At 36.4% G+C, this 8,747-nt stretch overlaps 1 pseudogene; it reads right to left on the bottom strand.

The window, feature by feature from the left end:
* Nucleotides 1-6,774: 6,774 nt before the first annotated feature.
* LOC145773933 (uncharacterized) lies at nucleotides 6,775-8,515 on the bottom strand (annotated as a pseudogene).
* Between the last annotated feature and the right edge of the window lie 232 nt (nucleotides 8,516-8,747).

The following is an 8,747-nucleotide window of genomic DNA, read 5'->3' as shown; positions in this document are numbered from 1 at the left end:
AAAATATCAACAGGCTACTAAGTTACACGCTTGCAAACTTTCGTTGACATCGGCGAATCTGGCACTCATTCAATTGCGAAAATAAAAACGGCAACACCGCTGTGACGTCACAGTAAGCGGGAAGGATACATTCTTTCTCTGTGATGACTTGGTAAAGTATGGTACGGCTACTGCAAAACGTAAATGTGTGGGGCTCTGTAGGTCTAAAGCATGTGCAAATTAAGAATTACCGAAATGAAAAAGTGAACTTATTATTACTATCAGGTTTCGATCAAATAGGTTGAGTTTACTTTTATCAAACAGCATCTCAAATCAATTGAAATTGCAGTTTCACAGGGCTACAATTTTCATACTTTTTTATTTGTCCTAATCTGGCTATAGCCATTTGCAGTGTAACAACAGTATTTCACAAACAGTAACTTTAATTTATGGTTGAGGCAATGCTTACAAATTGCTGTTTATGTGACATTGTCAGTGACAAAGACCGTGTGCTTTCTTTTCCCACTTTCCCACAAAACGAGGTACTGAGAAGAAAATGGTCAAAGTTTTTTTCAAGTGTTCGAAAGTGGGATGGGCCATACAAAAATAGTCGTATATGTTCACTTCACTGAAGATGATTTTGTTAATACCACTCAAGTAAAAATGCCTACAGGCATGTGTTGGAGTGTATAGCCTACTATCAAGGTGGTGCTCTCGGAAGCAACAATCGGATTGTGATGCCGTCATGCATTGTTTGGCGAATCCGAAACAATTTTCCAGATCCAGATGGCAGTTACACAGGATTTCAATGGCCATCTGAAGGCACATTATGAGAGAGAACTTTTATTTATTTTTGAATAGTGATGATGAATTAAATATGAATGATGATTCGTACGATTTCTTCATTTTTCACTTCAAGTATATTTTAGGTTTTGTAGGAACGTATCCAGTAGGCTACAGTTTTATTAAACTGCAAAAAACAATAAATCTTTGAAAAAAGCAACCTCTTGTACCAACTCCGACCAAACTGTGATCCACCAATTACATCTAGGAAGCGTTTGTTTCATCCGTTGCTAACGACGTCCACTTAGGATGACGTAATACCACCAAAGTCGTCCCAGAGCAGTGAAATATGGAGTTTCGCCTGTGGTGGCGCTGCGGAGCAGTCGTTTGATTAAATTACGCGCTAACCAGTCGAGCTACGAGGTTAAGATTAAAAAGTTCGCTAAGTGTAATTCTGCGCTAGGAAATGCTTTAAAAAGTTACTATACTTGGATCCAACCTGTCAGGGGCACTTTAAAGTCGTGTGCTTGATAAACCAGCAAAAAAGTAAATAATTAAGATGAATGATTTACCTTCCTCCGCATCAAGCAAACGCTCTGAACCCTCCTTACCCTTATATCGTTCATCAGATCGTCTCTTTGCGCTCTGTATACATTGTAGATATTTTAAATACTGAATTATAAACAGTCAGCAGAATTCAATCTCTAAAGATATTGTTGAAGGAGTCAGAACTTGCTTAGTCCTGCAACAAACAACCACAATCTGGGATCAAGAGCGAATTTATAAAACAATGTAACCCTTTACACGCCAACGTTCCCAAAATGGGAACATGGGGTTGAAGTCGCCCACAGCATTACACAGACTTCATTTAAAAAAAAATTGTTTTGGATATTGTTGTTGAATGATTATTGTTTCAGATGCATTTGTTGATAAAATAATATTTGCAAAATTTTTCCTTTATGAAAGCGATGGATTTAGTCAAAAATCATATTTTTCAGCTTTCGAAAAAAAGTGCTTCTCGAAAACACAAATTAATTTTTTTTTTTAATATTTGCGTTTTTTATGTAAGATTATCACTAATAACTTGTTTCCCCTACCATTTGTTTCGTTATATTTAACATTTTTCTTCTTATAATTAAATTTATACGTTGTTCCCAAAATGGGAACGTTGGCAACATGTGATACACAAATGACGGAGTTTATCTCAAAAATGTTCTCACTACTTTTACCAAGAGAACATTTTCACAGCTTGATGCTGTCACAGCTTGATGTTTTCACAGCTTGATCTTAAGCAGAAAACACTTCTATGACCTCTATCGAAGGAACGAAAAGAGCTTGCAGATGGCGAAAAAAAGACAAAGCATCACTGAGTGACCCGAAAGAACTGCGGCCATCCGATAAGGTTCAAGCTTATGGAGGGAAAGCTTTGAGATATTTTCTCTGTTCTTTACTGATGACATGTTCTCTTTACTCGTAGAGCAAACAAGCTTATATACAAGGAGAGACAAGAATAGGATAAACTTCAAAGTTGATGAGGTTGATATGAAAAAACTTATTGGCATACTAATTACTGTCAGTGGTTACCACAGTCTTATATCAGAAAATGACTATTGGTGCGCAGCAGATGGCATGGAAGCACCAATATTTTCTTAGACCGTTTCCGCAATATAAAAACGTACTTGCACCTGGCTATGCACAATGCACTTGCAGAATCACAATCTAGCTCAGTCTAAAATGGCCAATGTAGGCTACTGCCGTTTCTCGGCAGCCGATTTGTAGCAAGAATTGACAGCGATAGACACGTGTTTCGCCCATGAGGCTGGGCTCATCAGTATCGCACCGTATTCTGCCACAAATTTATTCGACCACCGCTTTACCAGTCAGTTTAACTCTTATCTTTGTGGAAACAAAGAAAGAGCCAACAAAACCAGCAGGCGCCAGGGCAGAGGACATGTGAAGAGAGGGGCGTTCTTCCCGGCTATCAGCACAAGGCTGAGCACTCACTAGTACAGCGAGCAGCTGCGATTCGCTAACCATAACGGTGTAGCTTCCACGCAAGCCATTCAGACTTTCCAATCAACGATATGTTTCTCGGCAGCCGATTTGTAGCAAGAATTGACAGCGATAGTGTTTCGTGTTTCGCCCATGAGGCTGGTTTTTTTTTTTTTTTTTTTTTTTTTTATTATTGAAAAGTAAAAACAGTTGTACAGTAAACAATACAAAAGAAGCAATTGGTGAATGCAATCATATTATTGATACCAATCTGTTGCACAGTATAAGTTATACCTGTATTAAGAGATCAAAGGCATGCGATAGATTTGGAAGTTCATTGTAGCTATGATATCACTTTTATGTTTGAGGCTAGTGTTTTATCTCCACAATAACGGTCATCTAACAAGTACGTTCATACAATAGTAGCCCAAAAGATATTCTTATCATGCATATGCCAAAAGGCGTTGTTGTGTTCGACATTAAATCAGATGCATTGCGCAGGCAGGTAGGTAACGCATTACCAGTCACAATAAAAGTGTCTATGTTACTGTGCGTCCCACAACGCACATTTGTAGCCAAAAGTAAACAAATCAATAAGTAGGAATATAATGTAATGCATGCAATTGCATAAACGAAGAAGGATCTGCATGTTGTCTCATTGCTCTCTTGTAGTGCAATGATGCTACATGCAGATGGTATGTGTGAATAAGTATCATTTACTATGGCGCATTTCATAAAATTCACAAGTCAGGTACATACACTGCAAATGATAACAATTAATAGCAGAATTCTTTCGAGAACAGTGGGTTCTTGGTTGTCATGTTCGACTTATGCTACAGTGTGGGGAGTTTGTAAGGGGCGTCGGTATTACAGAGGTGTCATTTTGAAGATATTCTTTAATTTTTGTTTTAATAACCCAGAGGGTTGTTTTGGTAAATTTTTTGTTGTCCCACATATATTTATCTCCAATGTCTAGTGAAATTTTCTTTTTAATTATGGTACTCTTAACAGTATTTAGGATCAGCAGAATCAGTAGGTTGTCTGCCTGTCTGCTTGGAAAATGGTTGTATAGGATTATATCAGTTGTAAGCTTAATCTTTTGTTTTGTTATTGAATGATATAGTTTTTCTATTTTTTTCCAAATTGATTTCGTGAAGGTACATTCAGTTAACAGGTGTTTTATATTGTCGACAGCCATTTTGCAAAATTTGCACTGAGTAATTTTGTTCTGGCTGCAACGCCATGAGTTAGATTGTTTGTAAAAATCGCCCCATTTAAAAGCTGAATGTGCTATTCGATAGCAGATCGATATGTCAGAGTTTGAAAAGTATGGTTTGATATTTTTCTTCATAAGGAGCGTTTCTGACCAGTTTATTGGTTCATTGTTTTGGCTCTTAATTTCAGTTTTAGTTTCTTTTTGTGTTTTTAGGGTTGTGTATATTGTATTATATGATATATCAGTCCAGTCAAGATTGTGTTTTCGGAGTTGGAGAAAAGTGCGGAAAATATCAGAATAAAACGAATTTGGGCAATCAGAGTGTGGTTCACTTAGGTTATATAATTTTTGGTTGATGTGCCTTATTTTATAGTTTAGATTGTACTTTGCCCACTCATGCCATAGTTCTGTAGCTTTATCGAGTGTGGACAGGTGTCTAATTCTGTCAGCTCTACTGGTTTGAAATTTTGTTTCTATGTCAATCATTTTTAATCCTCCGTTTTTAACTTCTGCAATGATTTTTGTTCTGCTTAATTGCTCAATTGGAGATGGATACCATAGAAAATTGTATAAGATTTTGTTTAAGGATTGGATATGCTTTTTTTGTGGGTAAAGAACCCTTCCCATGTGAAGAGATATAGGCACGAGGAGAGTATTTATTATGGTAATTTTTCCTAGAAGGGAGAGTGGTCGAAATTTATGAATGTTGGCAGTCGTTTCAGTTTGTTTTATCACTTTTTCCCAGTTAAGAGTGTCTAGTTTTTTGTTGTTGTTTCCTAGCCAGATTCCAAGGATTTTTATTTCATTTTGAATTTGAATATGTGGGTAATGTTGCTGTACTTCACTTTGTAACTCAGGTTGTGATACAAGCATTTGTGTTTTGTTTTCGTTAATTTTTTGTCCTGACATTTGTTGGTAAAGTTTTAATTCTTTAAGTATTTCAGTAATAGAATTAAGGTTATTTGTGATAAACGTTGTGTCGTCTGCGTATTGTTCGATTTTTACTGCTTTTTTATTTATGGAGAAGCCTTTTATTGATGCATTGCTCTCTATGCGGCGTGTGAGTACATCGGCGCATATTATAAAAAAGAGCATGCTCAGAGGGCATCCTTGTCGGATGCCTCGCCTAATGTCGATTTTTTTTGTTAGTGCTCCATTCATTTCAACTCGACTAGAGATGTTTGAGTATATAAGAGTTAAGTATGAAATCATCACTGGCTTAAATCCAATTTTTTGCAGTATTTTGTACAGAAAAGAATGTTCCACTCTGTCAAACGCTTTTTCAAAGTCTGTTACCATTATATATAATTTTCTGTTTTTTAGTTTTGCTGCTTCGATGGCTGCTTGAATATTCATTGTAGCGTGTTCAATTCGTCTGTTCGGTAGACCACATTTTTGGTTGGGTTGAATCAGTGTTTTCATTAAGGGGGTGATTCTATTGGCTAGGATTTTGCTTAAAATTTTGTAATCCGTGTTCAATAATGAGATTGGTCTCCAATTTTTCAGCGATGATTTATCTCCTTTTTTGTGAAAAAGTTTAACTATGGCTTCTCTCATCGTTACTGTCATAGTGTTTTTTAGAAAACAGTTAGTATACATTTCAAGCAAATCATATTTCAAAATGTGCCAACATTTTTGATAAAAGATTGCGCTGAGGCCATCCGAGCCGGGGGCTGAATTTTTATTTAATGTATCAATTGCGATCTTAATTTCATCTTTTGTTATTAGTCTTTCATTTTCTTGTGCTTCATCTGCATGTATTGTGGTGTGGTTCAAAATGTTTAGATATTCATCTTGTTCAGTTGGATCAATTTTTCCATCAATTCCCCATAACTTATGGTAAAAATTGTGTGTTTCTGTTAAGATGTCATTTTTGTTGGTTACAACTTTATTGTCCTCTGTATGTAGTTCGGTGATAGTATTGTTTTTACCTCTTTTCGTTTCAAGATGAAAGAATCCTTTGCTTGTTTTCTCTGAATCGTTTTGAGGTATTTTACAGCGAATTTGTGCTCCTCTTTGCGTGTTATTGTGAAATTGTTCAATAACATCGGTCAATTTTGCTCGATCAGATACTAGGTTTGGATGAAATTCGTCTTCAATCTTAGAGTTTAAGATCTGGAGTTGTTGGTTTGCTGTGTCATATGCTTCTCGTTGCATCGTTGCAAGTTGCTGTGAGAGCTCTATCAGCTTATTTTTAAGTATTTCTTTTCCTTTATCCCACCATTCAAGAGTATTTTGAAAGTTTGGTTTTCTTATTGTCCAATTGGTCCATGTTGTTTCTATTTCGGATATTACATGTTGATGTTGAAAGATGGAGTTATTTACTTTATATGTGTGTTGATCCCATTTTATGTGTGTGTGATAGCTTAATGATAAGGTTGGTGCATTATTATGGTCTGAGTACAAATTTGTGTGATGTGTAATGTTTTCAAAGTGCTTCAAGGTATTGTTGTTTATATATATTCTATCTATTCTTGTTTTTGCTTTTGGGTGTGAATATGTATAGATTGCTTTGTGTGGATGTTTGTATCGAAATATGTCTATTAGTTGAAAATTATGTACTAGTGTTTTAAATGTCTTTTTGTCGTAGGTGTTTGAGAAGGATTGAGGGTTTGCAGTATCTAGAGGGTCTGTGATCAGGTTAAAGTCACCAAGTAGTATTATTTTGTCATCATTCCATTTTTGTAAGTTTGTGGATAGTATTTCTGATAGTGATGTTTTGTCTTTATGATTTTGTGGAAAGTATGCATTGATAATATGCATATTTTCACCATTAATATTGATATGTAGTTGGTGAAGGTGGTTGTTCTTTAAAATAGTATGTCTGGGTTGACCCTTTTGATATATTTCATTTTTTAGTATTATCATAGTTCCTGCACGAAAGCTTGGAGAATCAGGGAATATGTTTGAGAAAAGTTTTATGTTATAAAATTTTTCCCAATTTTCTAATTGTTTAGGTAAAAGTCGATGAGTTTCCTGAATAGCTAAGGCAGAGAGTCTATGAAGCTTAAAGAATTTTATAATGTTGGTAAATTTTTTGGAAATTCCATTTATATTGATTGAGCAAATTTTAAGCTTTTTAACTTGCATGTGACAAGTTTGACTCTCTGCCTCAGAAAGCATTTCACTAGGTGTCAAAAGTATGATACACAATCACATTAGGCTATATTATAGGCTATTTAACACTATGATTATTATTACCTTTTGTTTTTTTCGGTTTCTAGGCGATAAAAGGTTTCAATAAAAATTCGTTTTAAATATTATAGTTAGTAAGTATTTTCGTTGTCTCTTGGCAGCTCTTCTTCTTTGTTTGGTTCAAGGGTAGATTTTTCATCGTTTTCTGATGGCGTGAGAGGGTTTTCATCTGTCTGATTCTGGGATGATGTGTCAATCATCAGAGGCATTATGCTTTGTTCTGAATCGGAGGATGAGTTTTTTGAGTAGTTTGGATCTATTTTTTGGGTCTTGTTTTCTAAGGGCGGACTATCTTCAAGAGGTCGCTTATTAGGTCTGATGTAGGTGGATGTTGGTGAATGGTGACTTTCAGGTGCATTTCTTGTTTTAGATATCGGATGTCTTTGTTGATTGTGTGTTGTTTTCTTTTTCTTTTTCTTTTTCTTCCTTCGTGTGCTTTTCTTTTCCCATGGGTTTGATGCTATGTCAGTGGACTCTCTATCTGAGGATAGTCCTTCTGTGTTAGGGCTTGTAGTACCACTTTCTGTTTCGGCGTTTCTTTGTTGAGTTAGGAGGGCACGTTTTGGGCATTCCGTACCTTGATGTCCTCGGTGTTGGCAATACCCACACAATATCCTCATGGGACATGTTGCATCGAGGTGGTCTAGTCCTTTGCAGAAGCGACAAAGATGACGTTGAGGAGTATTATTCATTTTTTGTGTTGTTCGGCATTGTTGGGCTGTGTGCCCCTTCTTTTTGCATATATCGCACTGGGCGCAATCTGCTGCCCAATGACCTCGCTTTTTACATATTCTGCACAGGGGGAGATGCTCCTCTCCTGGCTTTGTGATATATATCCATATACCGTGTACTTTGATTTTGTCTGGGATGTTTTCCAGGTTTATGTCCCTTAAATGGATATGGACATACTCGTTTTTTATGTTTGGGAATTTTTTAAATCTCCCAAGAAAGATTTTTTTCGGGTTTTCCCCATTTACAGTCATTTGCAATGTCTCTTGTTAGTTCTACCGGCCACTCTACTGGAACTGGGTACAGTGTTACTATGTCACAGGGTGGCTTGGGCTTCCATGCTGTGACTGTTATTGTTGCTCCTTGGAATTGATATGCTGTTGGGGTTTGGTGATCTGTAGCTAGTTTTTCCAAGTTTTCCTTTTCTGCTTCGGTGTGTGTGATAACGAATTGATGTTCTTTTAGGTTTAACGTGCGCACTCCTTCAAGTCCTTTAGAATACTTGTTTAGAAAGCCATCTTCCATGAAGAAACTAATAAAATTGTCTATGCTCAGCCAACCTTGGCATTCAGCTTTCACTATAAGTCTTCTTTGGAAGTTGTATGGCTCGCTTGGTATCATTGTTGCGAGCTATACTATAGCCTACTGCTTTAATTCTCAGATCACAATTGTATGTACGAGTATTTGTTAATTTTTCAAAGCAAAAGTTAAATAGTTTGTGGTATTATAAACTAGCTCTTGCAGGTTTTACCACGTTGGCAGTGAGAACGCTGCTGGCGCCCAATCAGTTACAAAAAAACTGCCAACCTTTTCGAAAGAAACTGCTTAAGGCGTTTCTTTCCTTTTTACATCA

Source organism: Aplidium turbinatum, chromosome 7 (genome assembly GCF_918807975.1).
Source record: "Aplidium turbinatum chromosome 7, kaAplTurb1.1, whole genome shotgun sequence".
Lineage (NCBI taxonomy): Eukaryota > Metazoa > Chordata > Ascidiacea > Aplousobranchia > Polyclinidae > Aplidium > Aplidium turbinatum.
The sequence above is the reverse complement of the archived record's forward strand: the minus strand, read 5'-3'. Positions and strand labels throughout refer to the sequence as shown.